Source organism: Labeo rohita, chromosome 15 (genome assembly GCF_022985175.1).
Source record: "Labeo rohita strain BAU-BD-2019 chromosome 15, IGBB_LRoh.1.0, whole genome shotgun sequence".
Classification (NCBI taxonomy): Eukaryota; Metazoa; Chordata; class Actinopteri; order Cypriniformes; family Cyprinidae; genus Labeo; species Labeo rohita.
In genome coordinates, this window is record NC_066883.1 from 26759486 (window position 1) to 26776347 (window position 16862).

Sequence of the window (16862 nt, forward strand, 5' to 3'; positions counted from 1 at the left end):
ATAATTTCTCACACACAATCACACATGCAGCACATATACACATGACCAGGGCGGCAAGAAATGATCTGAAACAGAGGGATACGTTATAAACCCCAATCAGCTTCACTCATGAATGTTAATCAAGTGACATAACAAAGGCCCAGTAGACGCTCGCTTTTTTTGTTTAATGAAATGTCACGTGGTGTAAACAGTACAAAGACAAAATTCTTACAACTTGAATAAATTTGGGTGTATACATTTTAAAAAGTTTACATACACCTTGCAGAATCTGCAAAATGTTAACTATTTTAGGGGGGAAAAAAAAGAGCGATCATACAAAATGCATGTTGTTTTTTTAATTTACTACTGACCTGAACAAGACATTTCACATAAAATACATTTACATATAGTCCACAAGAGAAAATAATAATCAAATTTATAAAAACGACACAGTTCAAAAGTTTACATACTCTAGATTCTTAATACTGTGTTGTTACCTGAATTATCCACAGCTGTGTTTTATTTTTGTGCATTGGAACCCTTTCCAACAATGACTATATGATTTTGAGATCCATCTTTTCACAACAAGGAGAAGTGAGAGACCCACATGCAACTATTACAGAACGTTCAAATGCTCACTGATGCTCCAGAAGGAAAAACCATGCACTGAGAGCCGGGGGGTGAAAACTTATTGAATTTGAAGATCAGGGTAAATTTAACTTATTTTGTCTTCTAGAAAACATGCAAGTGTCTTCTGTAGCTTCTGACAGGCAGCACTAAATGAAAAAAATATGATATTTAGGCAAAATAAGAAAAATGTACACAACTTCATTCTGTTCAAAAGTTTTCACCCCTGGCTCTTTATGCATCTTTTTGGCGCATCGAGCGTTTGAATCTTCTGTAATAGTTGCATATGAGTCCCTCAGTTGTCCTCAGTGTAAAAAGATTGCTCTCAAAATCATACAGTCAATGTTGGAAAGGGTTTGAATACACAAAAATGCTGAAAAACCAAATTTGTGGGACCTGAAGGATCTTTCTAAAAAACAGCCGGCAGTTTAACTGTTCAGGTCAAACAAGGGACTCGTGAACAACTATCACTAAACAAAAAAACAACAACTGTGGATCATTCAGGTAACAGCACAGTATTAAGAATGTGAACTGGGTCATTTTTATAAATTCAACTATTATTTTTATCTTGTGAACTTTATGTAAACATCTTTTATGTGAAATATCTTAGATGAGTATCAAATAAAAAACATCATGCATTTCATATGATCCCTCTTATTTTGGTAAAATAATTAACATTTTTAATGATGGGATATATATATGTATTTTTGAAAAGCGTTAATAGATAAGACAAAACATTTGCAACCAACTGACAGAGACTTTCTTCTTTGCACCATGGTCAAACAATATCACTATTCTCAGAAATTTCTAAAAGTTGCCTCTTCATACAATCAGACTCGCATTTAGTATGCTGTGGTTTACAAGTCCACGAGTAACAGAAACAAAAAGAGCAAAAATAGAGCACTTGCCCTGCTGCTTTTATACAAGGCTTTTGGCTTTTAAGAAAGTGAGAGATAAGTCCTGGGGTCAGCAGGTCAAAGAGGTTGACAGCAAGCCCAAAACAGGAAGCCATGGAGCCCCTCTCAACACCAGCCGCGATAAGAGCAGATGAAGAGGCGGGAGGGATGATAAGAGGGCACGGGATAAACAAGCGGTGGCCTCTGGTCCAGTGCCGTGTGACCTCTCAGTGATTATACGTACAGTTTGTTTTGTTTGGGGAAGAAAACACTGGCTGAATTATCTGCTCCCTGACTCCATGACACAGTAGAATCCACTCCTCACCCTGCTGGGGTAAACACAGAGGTGGATGGCGTGCTGTTAAGAGTCGACAGAACGCCATAGCTGTACTGAATGATGGGGTATTAGCTACGCTGCGACCGCATGAGGGCTTTGTATCGGGGCATGAGGTAATTAAGGGCAATTATTGTATGTACAGGCTGTAGGGGTGATCTATGGTCATTGCCACACTGTCATCTTCTCCAGAGTTGGATGACGGCCAGCACCCCCTCATCGACCCTTCAGCCGGCCTCGAGGGTTGACATCATTGACAGGAAGTGAGTTATAGGAGCAGCCGCCCCATGGGAGGATGCTGGAACAGGATTCACAGCCAATTACCTAGTGACCTCTTCACTCGCAATGGCTTCCTGTACAAGCCTATTAGAGCTTCCTGTGACTGATCAGACCTGATGATTCGCTGCATGCTGGACCAGGTCCTCCCATTGCTACACTCACTGACTACTCTGCTCCACCTTTCCTAGGGCAGATTTAGGGGTGAATGAATGTAGTTGGTGCACTGTAGAAGTCACTTTTTTCTTTACTTTTGACAGATGAGCTAGTCAGCTCAGAGCCATATTCATATCATTAAATAGTGCCAAGTACGCAGACAGTGTCAGCTAATTTACCTGAATAAGACATTTCACATTAAAGATGTTTACATCTAGTCCACGCTGTTCAAAAGTTTATATCCCCTTGATTCTTAATACTGTTCTTACCTGAATGATCCACAGCTGTTTTTTTTTTTGTTTTGTTTTGTTTAGTGATAGTTGTTCATGAGTCCCTTGTTTGTCCTGAACATTTAAACTGCCTGCTGTTCTTCAGAAAAATCCTCCAACAATAACTGTATGACTTTGAGAGCCATCTTTTCACACTAAGGGCAACTGAGGGACTCATATGCAACTATTACAGAAGGTTTACATGCTCACTAATGCTCCAGAAGGAAAAACCATGCATTAAGAGCTGGGGGGTGAAAATTTTTTGAATTTGAAGATCAGGGTAAATGTAACTTATTTTGTCTTCTGGAAAACATGCAACTATCATCTGTAGCCTCTGAAGGGCAGTGCTAAATGAAAAAAATATGATATTTAGGCAAAATAAGAAAAATGTACACAATCTCCATACTGTTCAAAAGTTTTCACCCCTGGCTTTTAATGCATGGTTTTTCCTTGGAGCATCAGTGATCATTGGAACCTTCTGTAATAGTTGCACACGAGTCCCTCAGTTACCCTTCGTGTGAAAAGATGGGTCCCAAAATCTTAGTTATTTTTGGAAAGTGTTCAAATACACAAAATGCTGGAAAACTGAAGAATTTGTGGGACCTGAAGGATTTTTCTGAAGAACAGCGGGCAGTTTAATTGTTCAGGACAAACAAGGGACTCATGAACAACTATCACTAAACAAAAAAGCACAGCTGTGGATCATTCAGGTAACAACACAGTATTAAGAAGCAAGGGAATTTTGGACGGGGGTCATTTTTACTAAATAAACAACATGCATTTTGTATGATCCCTCTTATTTTGGTAAAATAACTTACATTATGCAGATTCTGAAAGGGGGTGTAAACTTTTGACCTCAACTGTAGGTAGGTAGGTAGATATATAGATATATAGACAGATAGATAGATAGAGAGATAGTCAGTCAAAACAGAGCCTATTTATAGATTCTGAATTTTGCACAACTGTGATTAGTCACAGTGCTTGATTATTGCTGCCTGGTGTCCTCTGTTCATCTACAGTACCTTTGTTCTTTGTTAAAAAGGACCCAGCAGGGTTCATATAAAGCTGTGTTTTGTACAGTCAGGGCAACAATAACGGCATGCAAACAATGAGTCTGAAATGAAACATTTAAAAGGTGGCATTTGCGATGCTTTTTTACACGGCCAGGCGCTGCATGCTAAGCGCAGACTAACTCTTTAAAGAGCGGCCCCGCACATGGAGGAAACATCCCTGGTGATTTCAGCCCAGAGACATTTACATGTGTCTGCAGGCCCCAGGCTGATGGGGCTGCCTTTGAAATCATGAGAGGCAGTTAGTTTTCCATCTCGGGCCTCTGCGCCCTTATCAGCCGCACAGCGACCAGTTCTGACAACCAACAAATCAGCTGTCAGGAGCAATTTCTCAGCAGCCGGGAGGGAGCTGGCACGCATTGGGTGGTTCGGGGAGCCCGACGGCTGCAGAGGGGAGGGGGAGGGGGTTACAGTACCTGCACCCCAGCAGGAAGCACCTGAAACTGACATTTCCCTGCCAATTGACGAATCTACTACCAATCCCAAAATTCTCACTGCTCAAAAGTGCATAAATGAAGATAGGAGAGACTAGGGTTAGATTTAACACAACTTGGACACAGAAAAAAAAGCAACATTTCACACTTAAGTTACAAAATGGTTAATGTTAAAGGGATAGTTTACCCAAAAAAGAAAATCCTGTCATCATTTACTCTCCCTCAAGATGTTTCAACCCTGTATAAGTTTATTTTTTTCTGTTGAACACAAAAGAAGAAAATTGAGGGTCCCCATTGACTTCCATACGATTTCAAAATATCTTCTTTTGTGTTCAACAGAAAAAAGAAACTCATACAGGTTTGGAAAAACCTGAGGGTGAGTGAATGATGACAATTTTCACTTTTGGGTGAAATATCCTTTTAAATGAGAGGACTTGTACTGTAATCAGTAGGGTTTTTTATTTTTTTATTTTTTTTAAGCGCTGTCAAACGATTAATTGCGATTAATCGCATCCAAAATAAACATTTTTGTTTACATCATATATGTGTGTTTACTGTGTATGTTTATTATGTATATATACATATAGTATATATCTTGAAATTATTTACATGTATATATTTATATACACATAATTTATATTTCTTATAAATATATTTAATATATACACATGCATGTATTTATATATACATAATAAATATACACAGTAGCACATATATTATGTGAACAAAAGCTTTTATTTTGGATGTGATTAATCGTGATCAATCATTTGACAGCAGTAGTTATTTTATTAATTTATGTATACTTAAAAAATGCAAAATTGCATGCGAATTTCACAAACAATTATAAAGAAACAATAAGTAACTATAAATGTGAAATTTGACAGTAGAAAAACTGAAATAGTATTTTCTTGTAAAACGTATTTTTAAAGCTTCAAAAAATTATCTAGCAATTTTGTTATAATAATTTTAGCAATAGTTTAGCAAAATAATTCTTATTTTATAAAGTTTCCCATTTTCTTTTTTTTTTTCCCTCTCAGGTTATTTAAAATGAAATAGGGGTTCATTAGGATTATCATATATTAAAATGAAAATTACATTTTGTGAAGATAGATAGATTCACAGTTTAGAGATAAGTTCAAAATAACTTTAATAAAGGCGTTAAAGGAAAAAGAAAAAACCTCCTGATCTCTTGGAAAATTACTGAATTCACAGACATTATGTGACCCTAGACCACAAAACCAGTCATAAGGGCCAATTTTTTGAAACTGAGATTTACGTATCTCCTAAAAGCTGATAAAGCTTTCCATTGATGTATGGTTTGTTAGGATAGGACAATATTTGGCCTAAACACAGCTATTTGAAAATCTAGAATCTGAAGGTGCAAAAAAAATCGTAATACTGAGAAAATCAATTTTAAAGTTGTCCAAATGAAGTTCTTAGCAATGCATATTACTAATCAAACCAATGGTAGGAAATTTACAAAATATCTTCATGGAACATAATCTTTACTTAATACCCTAATGACTTTTGGCATAAACGAAAAATCAATAACAATAACCATACAATGTATTTTTGGCTATTGCTACAAAATGGTTTGGTTTTGTGGTCCAGGGTCACATACTGTAAAACAGACTTTCTGGAATATTCAGATTATCAAAGAACCAAAACTGCCAAGTGTAGCAGGTAAGAACGGCTAACGATCCCGCTCACCACCTTTGTCAGAGTTCAGGGCACTATCGGCAGGGTGAGCTCTCGACCGAGCACTGGAAACGGCAGCAAATCAAAAACCTTGAGCGCTCCTAATGACAAGACCAGCGCCGCTAACAGGATCTCTTAATGAAGGAGCGTCGATACCGAGGGCCCTTCTCGGCATCCTCTGCAAAGTCAAGCGAAGGAGAGAACGGGAACAATGCAAAACAACAGCTGCCTCTGCGCTGGCGGAGAAGACGTCGCATTTTTCCGCCTCAAACACCCCGAGGCATTATCTCGCTCAGTTAGTGACTTAACCACTCTGAACAGGCCATTTCCTTACATTGGAAAGCACTTCTGCCTTACAGCCCACCTACACCAACGCAGCGCTCCTACAACACGACACGCACATCTGTTTGGAAGCGGTACGCTTGAGAGAGAGAGAGAAAAAAGAAACGCATCTATTTTTTTTTTTTTCGCTTAACTTGTCTTGAGATCCCTCAATGACAACACATGGATTTCCAATCTCGGGGAGGATAATAAGTGTTAGTGGCTATTACGGAGGCGTCTGGCTGCCATCTCACACTTATTAGCCAGAGCGAAGCAGGCCGGGTCTCAACAGACACCCAGACATTCACAGCCTCTTACAAAACAAAGAGCCACTGCCACGCTGAATGCCAGTCCCCCTCGGAGCCCAGCACAAATAAAATTAAAATGCTAAATCAATGAGCCTTCCTCTGACCTTTGCTTAAAAAGCCGAGGGTGCCTGGAGCAGTTCGATGTATTTAAAGGGAAGAGGTACACAACCGAATCAGATATTATTACGGCCACCTCGTATCCTTTCCAGAGACCAGAGATGGTAAATAGATTGCGCGTCGCATATTAAACGGCGGGGGGAAATAGCATGCCTACGGACTTTCTCATGAATGCACGGACACGCTCGCATGCGCGCGCACGCAAAATGGCGCAGACGGCGTATCACCTGAATCTCTGATTCGTACGATGGTATGCGAGATCAGATGCTGAATAATATATGACCACAAGATGAGTTCAGGATGGGCAATGCTAAAACAAGCACAACGCTTAGTATAAACAAAAAGTCCCGTGTGCTGCAAAAGTTCAGAACCTCTAAACCTTTCTGGAAAACCTTTACTTGCAGGCGTACTCCCTCTCTGACATCACATCATTTTTTGTTGTCTCTCTACAGTCAGAGTTTCATCACATTTTTTATATTACACTTTTCTTTTTATAGATAGATAGATAGATAGATAGATATAGAAAATGCTGTTTGTGGAAAAAAAAACATAGCTGAAAATAAGAATAGAAAAAAATATATTTTCAAATGTATATTTAATTTAAATTTATATTGATAACTTCACCAGGCCTGAATTTTTCTTCGATCTGTGAATACTGGATTTAAATAAATAAATAAAAATTGCTGTTTGTGGAGAAAAAACATAGCTGAGAATAAAAATAGAAAAATATATTTTTTAAATTTATATTTAAATTAAATGTATGTTCATAACTTTACCAGGCCTGAATGTTTTCTTAGATTTTTAGGTTGTCTGTGAATACTGGATTTAAATAAATAAATAAATAAAAAAAAATGCTGTTTGTGGAGAAAAAAATTAGCTGAGAATCAGAATAGAAAAATATATTTTCAAATGTGTACTGAATTTAAATTTACATTCATAACTTTACCTGGCCTGAATGTTTCCTTTGATTTATAGTTGCCTGTGAATTCTGGGTATAAATAAATAAATAAATATTGCTGTCTGTAGAGAAAAATACAGCTGTGAAAAATAATAATTTTTTTTCTCAAATGTTCTGTATATTTAATTTAAATTTATATGTATAACTTTACCAAGCCTGAATATTTTCTTGGATTTTTAGTTGTCCATGAATACAGGATTTAAATAAACAAACAAATAAATATAAATACATACATACATAAATACATCCAAACATAGCAGCTGTTTATGGAGGAAAATTATAGCTGAGAATAAGAACAGAAAAAAATATATTTTAAAATTTATATTTAACTTTATATTTATACTTTACCAGGCCTGAACTTTTTTTTTTTAGTTGTCCATGAATACTGAATTTAAATAAATAAATAAATAAATAAATAAATAAATAAATAAATAAATAAATAAATTAATTCTGGTTGTGGAGAAAAAATGTAGCTCAGAATAAGAATAGACAAAATGTATTTTCAAATTTATATTTAATTTAAATTTATATTCATAACTTTACCAGGCCTGAACGTTTTCTTTGAATTTTAGTTGTCCATGAATAGTGGATTTAAAAAAATAAATAAATAAAAAAAATTGCTGTTTGTGGAAAAAAAATATAGCTGAGAATAAGAACAGAAAAAAATACATTTTCAAATTTATATATAATTAAAATTTATATTCACTATAGGAATTTCCATGACAATAAGGTTTTATAAATTTCCATAACTTTACCAGACTTGGAAATTACTTTCATTTTTAGATGTCCGTGAAAACTGGATTTAAAAGAAATGAATGAATGAATGAATGAATAAAAATGGCTGTTTGTGAAGAAAAAAAGCAGATAATATATATATACATACTTTTTTTTTTCTCTCTGCTTTTTTTCTTCACAAACAGCCATTTTTATTTAAAAAATTTTTTTTTAGCTATTTTCTGCAAAAAAATTACAAATAAAAACAAACAAACCAACCCTTTAAAACTGAATGTGTACACTGTCAATTTATGTGGATCATATTGAGAAGAAGCTACTTCAATCTATTTTTCAGCCACAGTATAGACTCATTTAAGTTTAAAAATGAATCCTGGAATAATGACAGCTACCATGGCCATCATAATTATGTTATAGACTTCCTTCATTTCAAATCACTGCTGTATAGCAGCTACCAATAAATAAAAATAATACACGGCCCAAAATAAAATCTGTTTCACAGTTTCAGCTACATTTAGTTTCCTCACACAAGTAAGAAAGGAAACTTATGACACAGCTGCACAGCATGCTTTCTGCACCTCACCCTGTAATAAATGCTAAGCTGCTTTTTAAACACTGTTTGCAGATTTTGAGGCATAAAGACCAGGCCAGTGACATCAGCAGCTCCGTCTGTTACGGGTGGGTGGCTGCCACAGTAGGGAAGTGACAGGGCAACATTCTGCTACATAAGTTAGCATATGTCTGCGGTTGTGTGTCTGCATGCATATGTCTCTTTGTTCATGCGTTTGGAGAGAGAGCACAAAAAAGCTTTTTTGTGTGTGTTTGTTTGGGTGCTTTTCCCAATATGCTCTTGCTATCAAACTCTGCCCTGGAAGCGAAAAGGGAAAAAGAATTGTGATGTGCCCAGACAACAAGTTACAGCAATAAAATCAAAGCCAGTGTCAATTAATTTCTCCCTACTCTGATAAATGGGACCCCTTTCTCATCTATTAATAATGAGAGCAGAAAGCACCACAAGAACATCTGTCAATGAGTTTCATTTTTTCTCCCGGGCAGACAGTTGGCTGTCCCCGGCGCTCGCATGTGCTGGGAGGAGCTCAATTCTTCGGCCTGAAGACACCCATGGGGAGTGGAGAGAATGATCCTTAGGAGTCAATAAATAGATTGGCATGCATCGATGGGAGTTTGCGGCCTTATTTACACATCCGCTTAATCAAAAAGAAGACGGGCAGGGAGAAAAATAGCCTCTCGGTAAGCTCTCTGGAACTTGGAACTCTTGTAAACTAAATGAGACTAGACAGCGTAATCGATTGTAGCTCCAGCCACCCTACTACATTATAATGACTTGGGAGAGACGCATGGCTTTCGGAGAAACTGAAAAAAAGAGGACCTAAAAAAGAATTTTAGAGAGAAGTGTATAAAACTAAAACTTCTCGAAGCCGAGCGCCATCGCTGAAGCTTTATTAATCTTTTACTCTAGTTGAGTGTGTGTGAAGCGCGGTGGTAGATAGATCTCAAGGGGGCGGAGATAAACTAAGCCGCAAAACTAGAAACGAGCAGGGCAAATTAATGCACCTGCCACTGGCATGTTAAGGAACAAGTTCTATTAGCACGAGTGAATAAACACGCAGGCCTTTAATGTGTACTCTATAACAGTAATTCCCAACCTGTACACCAGAGGGGACTTTAGCAGCTTTCAAGGGAAGAACAGAAATGACAACTTCAGAATAAAAAAACGTACACACATATACACATACCTACATACACATATATACATACATACACACACACACATACATACATATATACACATATATATATATATATATATATATATATATATATATATATATATATATATATATATATATATATATATATATATATATATATATATATACACACACAAAATATTTTAAAAATAATTTTTGGCAATTTGTTTTTATGAAATCATAGCGGATCATATGTATGATGTATTTGGATATTTCAAAAATATACACTAGCACAGTGGTTCCCAAACTGGGGGGCGCGGAGTTATGATAAGGGGGGCGCGGCAAGGCTAGTGTACAGACGATTTTTATAGAAATTCAAAAAAGATAAACGGCCGAAAACATCTGCCGCGCAGTCCGGCAGTATTCAGCACACACCACTTAATGTGTGACATTCCGCTTAATATTCCGCTCTATGTATGTGCTTTCCATTGAGCTGTGCACGGCCCATATGCATGCTCCACTCGTGTACGGCTTATGCTCAATGGAAATACAAAGACCACTCAAATAACGCGCCGACAAAAAAATTTCTATGTATACTTTTTCCTGTTTGCAATAGCAATGCATACTGTGCTGTAACATGCTGTAGTATTGCTGTACTGGACAACGCTGGTAAAATGACGCTACCCTCTCGTGACGGTATGCTCTGCTCACATGCTCTGATAATAATACCTTTGTAGGACTATACATTATTTTGATAATTAGTCAAAAAAAAAAAGTTATATCTGATTCTGTTTCACAGAACTGAATAAAATATTTTTTTTTTATTCAGTATCATTAATATTATTGAGTTAAATTAAAAAGTCTAATAAAATGACTATATTAATTAATAAAATAATAAATAATTATTACAAAGCAGTTTCAGTTTCAGCCAAGAATTTTCATTTCGGTACATCCCTAGATTTTTACGTAAAAAAAAAACATTTTCAGGATGATACAAGACCCCACTGTGAAATTATCTCGTTTTTAAAAAACATAAAAAATGTTACTGTTCAAAAACTTTTGACTGGTAGTGTATATGTATAAAAATGTTTTAAAGGGATAGTTCACTCAAAAATGAAAATTCTGTCATTAATTAATCACCCCCATGTCATTCCAAACCCATAAGACCTTTATTCAGAACACAAATTAAGATAGTTTTGATGAAATCCAAGAGCTTTCTGACCCTGCATAGACAGAAACAACTAACACATTCAAGGCTCTGAAAGATAGTAAGGCCATTTTTAAGATAATGCATGTGACATCAGTGGTTCAACTGTAGTGTTATGAAGCTACAAGAATATGTTTTGTGCAAAAAACAGAACAAAAATAACTTCATTCAGCAATTTCGTCCTGTGTCTTCGACACACGTTCATGAGAGTATCGACACACACATTCATAACATTACGGTTGAACCACTGTCGCCACATGGACTATTTTAATGATGTCCTTACTAGCTTTCTGGGCCTTGAACGTGGTGTTTGCGTTGCTGTCTTCGCAGGGTCGGAATCTCTTTTGGATTTCATCAAAAAAAAAAAAAAAAAAAAAACATCTTAATTTGTGTTCCAAAGTTAAACAAAGGTCTTACAGGTTTGGAACAACATGACGGTGAGTAATTAGTAACAGAATTTTCATTATACTACAATACGTATATACTGTTCAAAAATGGTGTCTGTGTGTCAGTGGAGTATTTGAGGCCAAACGTTTGGAAAACACTGTACAAGAAGTCTTTGCAATCACATCTAGGGAAGCTGTGGGAAAAATCTGGGGAGTGATTCTATGACGGGGTGCCCTATCTTTGGATTTTAAGAAAAAAAAAAAAAAAAACATTAAGGTCACTGCCGTACCCTCGCAAGTGGCACTGAAGATTAATGTCAACATTAGGCCCTCCAAAAGCCACCTAACTAAAATACCAGCCACTTCAGAAGCAGCCATTCCTCCCTAATGGCTAATGATCTGAGTCCTTCCTCCCTCATTACAGAAGACGGATGAATGGAGAGGTGCGATATGTGCACAGTCAGCAGGGTACATCTACACAAAATGTGGAGCACAGCTCAGAGAGAGCAAGAGAGGGGGGAGAAACTGGCTTTTTTATGAACCCAAACCTTTCATTCAATTATTTCTATTGAATCAAGTGAGTAAAATCGTATATCACGAGTGAAAAGTAAACGATAACCTACCAACTCAACCCAAGTTGAGTGCGAGTTAACTTTATGTGCGAGTGCCTTTATGACCCCTGTATCTTCTAAAGCAGCACTATAAATCATCAGTCTTTCATCTCAGCAAATATATCACCAAAATCTGTGGAGAGATGCAAGACATCTTTCCTAGGAAAAGACTGAAAACCTAATAAGATAGGAAATGCATGTTCTGGATTTTGAGTCTGGAAGTCATAAATATCTTAAAAGCATATCAAACACTGACATATGAGATTGCTCATAACTAATTTGTGACCCTGGACCACAAAACATACACAATCAGTGGCACGGGTACGGGTCAAAATTATACATTTTTATTTTAAGCCAAAAATCATTAGGATATTAAGTAAAGATCATGTTCCATGAAGATATTTAGTAAATTTCCTATCGTAAATATATAAAAACTTAATTTTTGATTAGTAATATGCATTGCTATGAACTTTAAATCTGATTTTCTCAATATTTTGATTTTTTTGCACCCTCAGATTCCAGATTTTAAATAGTTGTATCTCAGCCAAATATTGTCCTATCACAACAAACAATATTTCAATGGAAAGCTTATTTATTATTATTTATTGACCCTTATGACCGGTTTTGTGGTCCAGGGTCACACTTTAGGATTAAAAACAATTGAACTTGATAAGTTTCAAATGTTTTTGATGAAAAAAAGTTAAACTACAGAATGATAGAATGATAGACATATTTATGGCTAATGTTACAACTGATTAAGCTTTATCAATTCAATAAAAACCTGCTCTGCTCTGTATGTAATTGAAGATGAAAGCATAATAAATGTCTACAGATGATAAGATCAAAAGGTAAATAAAAGGGCAGGGAAAAAAGGTACACAGCTTGTACAACAGCTTCTTCACAATTACCAGAAATGAAAGGATTACAGGATGTAAGATATTAACAATGTTAGAATTTAACGTGAATATTACTTGAAATATCGCTGTGAACTCCAAAGGCCTCCTACATATCGTGTACCATCTGGTCTTTCACTCGACTCTGCGTGAGAAGTTGACTCATTACAATTCAACATATTGCTATCTTTGACTATTTTTCCTGTGACTAATATAAATGAAGCTAACTGTAATTTCAGATCTAGTTACGTTCGATTGTCAGCACGCCAAATGGCATAACAAAACGGGGACTAAAAAACAAACAAATAAATAAATAAGTCGAAAAAACCAAACCAAAAAATCTATTCCCTTGCAAACGATTGAGCCATCTTTTCGCAATCATCCTCCAACATTTATCCCATTCTCATCTTTAACTATGCGAATTAGGCTTTCATTGTGTTTGTGGCGGTTCGACTGGCTCTGACAGGGCCGGTAATGAAGAGCCATATGGGACGGCGCTTTGAGCTCGATGCTTTCTGACAGTTCTTTCTTTCATAATCCATAAACTCCACGCAGTCTGCTGCCTTTTTCACAGGCGCTGGAGCAACAAGTCCAATTTCACCCCTCTCCCCTGCAAACAGGCTAATGTGATTACACTTGCATCAAAACAATTTGAGCCTTAATTACAGCAGACACATCAAGGCGAGGGCCATGATAGGAATTTCTCAAAGGAAGCAATTGGCATGACGAATTAAGGAGAGAGAGATTAAAAAAAAAACGCATTTGATAATGCGCCGTTCGGTGCCGTAAATGCCAGTGGTGGGAGTCGGCGCCAGGCTCCGGTGTTTACCCTTCAGAGTGAAATAAAATTGATCCATCTCACCGGAAAACGATTGCATCAGGGTGCCTAATTATACTGTCTACTACAGGTGGTCTTTATGTCGGTATCGAGCGCTATTGAGGTTTCTCTCTAGGTCATCGTGCGCGCCACAAAGATTTGGTAACATCCGTTAATCCTGAGGTTTAAATCGGCATTGGTACGAAAGTAAACACGTGTTTGTTCTCAGGTGTGAGAGGTCAAAGGTTAGGCTTCGGGAGTCCGTCAGTCTCCACAGGGCGAGCGAGAAATGCGTTCTTCCTCTGTCTGTTAAAAAATGCATTCAGCACATTTCACCTTATCTATCTCCTCCCTCAAACGGGCCTCCGGATCTCAATCATTTTGACTAATTAGCCGTTCCAAACTCTCTCCCAAACAAGCGCCAACTCCGTAACAATTAAACCGATGGATCTCATTACCGCACTCCTCTATTGGGTATTTAGAGTCATGGCGCTAAAAGTCATTGTCCTTGAGCTGGGCACCTGAGTGAACGCTGCATCAGGATATTACATGGAGAGAAGAGATACAGGAGTGAAGGTGAAAGAGAGAACAGAGAGAAGCTGATGAGCAATAAAGGTTGTTGACTGCTCTGAAGAGATATGCTGCTGATGGTTAAATTGTCCCTGACACAAAATGGCACCTTGACACAATGTGAAAATAAACCTACTTATGTTTGTTGTTTATCTGCAGTACTTAGGAAAGTGCAAAATATATTTTATAATTAACATTTTATTTTATGTACATATATATAAATACACACACAGACTTACAAATACTGTGTATATATACTTATCAGAATTGGCCGACAGAGGCTTAAAATGTAAACATCGACATCAGCCTGATATGAAAATAATGTCAATATGCCTTGCAGATAAGACAAATAACTCACATGTGTTTAAAGCGTGCTAGCGATAAGATCATGTCAGCAGTGTGGTCATTCTTGAAGTGAACTTTTGCCCGTCTGGTAAGGCGTTTTATTTATTTAGGCGGCGCTGTGGGACTATGTGTAATAAAATTAAAGTAAAATACACAAATAACATTAACGTGTTTCTGAATAAATAAAGCAGTAACTGATTTCATAAAGTCATAAGTCTGTTTTGATTTAAACGTCAGAAGCTATAGCTTACATGAATAAAAATCTCAAACATGACACTTGTAAATTAAATAATTCTACACAGTATATAAAGATTTATTTAGAAATACAGCTTGTTCGCCTTAGATTTAGTTTGCTAGTGTTATTTCAAAAGTTTTAAATGTGCTCTCACTATAAAAAGAACTTTATTATTGTTTATTCAGTTTATTCGTTTTTACTCAAAACCAACCACAATAAGAAAAAAAAAATTATTTGTTTATAATCTCTGCACAGTAGAGACTTTTGTTTCCAAACATATGAAATACAATCAAATAAAAAATTATTTAGACATCAGGTATATTTTTTTTACTAGTATGTGCAAGACACTATAGTTTATTTATGTAAGTGAGGATAGCAAAACAAAGTAAACCGTGACACATTATACCCCAAAATTCTTCATACAGTTGACTACCAGTAACATTTATAAAAATGTGGGACCAAAAATTATTCAGATACTTTGACCTAACCATGTTTTGCTTAAGTGTTTTTTTCTTTAATTGCTAATGTGACCTTTTTACACCACAGACTGAACAAAATTAAGCATAGCTTAGTAACTGGTCAACAAAGTACTGGTAGTTGTGTAAATATCGTTATACTAACAATTATCTGAATTTTTGGTTGATTATAATCTGTTACATACATTTCTATCACAGTTATCTGACATTATCAAGCTGAATTTTGGTCTGACAGTTTGAATCAGAGTTCTTGTCATTTTATTACCATTTTCTAAACTATAGCGAATAAACTGATAATGTGAGAAATGTTGAAGGTGTCTGAATAAAATTTTTGACTGTATGTAGGTACTGGCACTGGCTATAGGCCAAAATGAGTTGAAAAATATCGTCATATCCTCGACATCTGCAAAAATCCAAAAAACATCTAAAATTGTGTGTGTGTGTATGTACTTGTTTTAGCTACATTGTGGGGACCAAATGTCCCCACAAGCACAGTAAAACCTGAAATTTTTGACATTGCGGTCCCCACAATGTTAAAAAATGATTAAAAATAGTAAATGGTGTTGACACATACATACATATACACATACATATACACATATATATATATATATATATATACACACACACACACACACACACACACACATATATAAATATACACACACACAACAAACACATATATAAAATTGTTTTTAGTGATAAAAAAAAATGCTGTAACAAATTTTGCTGATTTAAACGTCATACATATAAATAAACTCTTTAATCTGCAATAGTCTACATGAAGTAAAAATAGAAAATACATATAACAAAACACTAAAGCAATATTTACATTTGCTATCCACCTTATTTTTCCTGTAAGAGCGGCATAGCCATTTATAAATTTTATGGGCTTCCGGGTCTCATTCACATCCAGCTATTTTTAGGTCTACAAAACGGCTCGTTTTGCTGCTTGATATTGTAAATTGGTGTGTCTTTCCATATACTTTTAATGTATTTTTTTTTAATTATTAACACACTGGTTTGTAGTGCAAACAGTTTTACCGTTTACTGCATGTTGTTATCCTTCTGGTTATTTCCCTGTAGCGGCTAATGAACCGAAAGTCTCGCCCCTAAGCTTACTTACCAGGTTGAAGAATAAGGTGGACAAAACAAATATTTAAAACTAAAAATACCAATGTGTGTGTGTGTGTGTGTGTGTGTGTGTGTGTGTTAACTCATTAGCCAAACACGGTGATCTACCTCTACTTGAAATGGTTGAATTCCAATAGCAGAAGTAGGATATTTCTGGATGAAACCCTGCCTCCAGGTTGCATTACTACGGTACTGGACATCACATACACAATATTTCACCTGATTTGCATATGTGTGTCACTGTGAACACATCAGCATCTGTGAGGATGTGAGTTCAGTCAGGCTCTGCTGACTTCCGCAC

General features: G+C 36.2%; 1 protein-coding gene across 12 annotated transcripts in view; it reads right to left on the reverse strand.

The window, feature by feature from the left end:
- msi2b (musashi RNA-binding protein 2b) overlaps nt 1-16862 on the reverse strand; it is a 302804-nt gene that overhangs the window by 84792 nt on the left and 201150 nt on the right. The gene's annotated exons all lie outside the window — the stretch shown is intronic.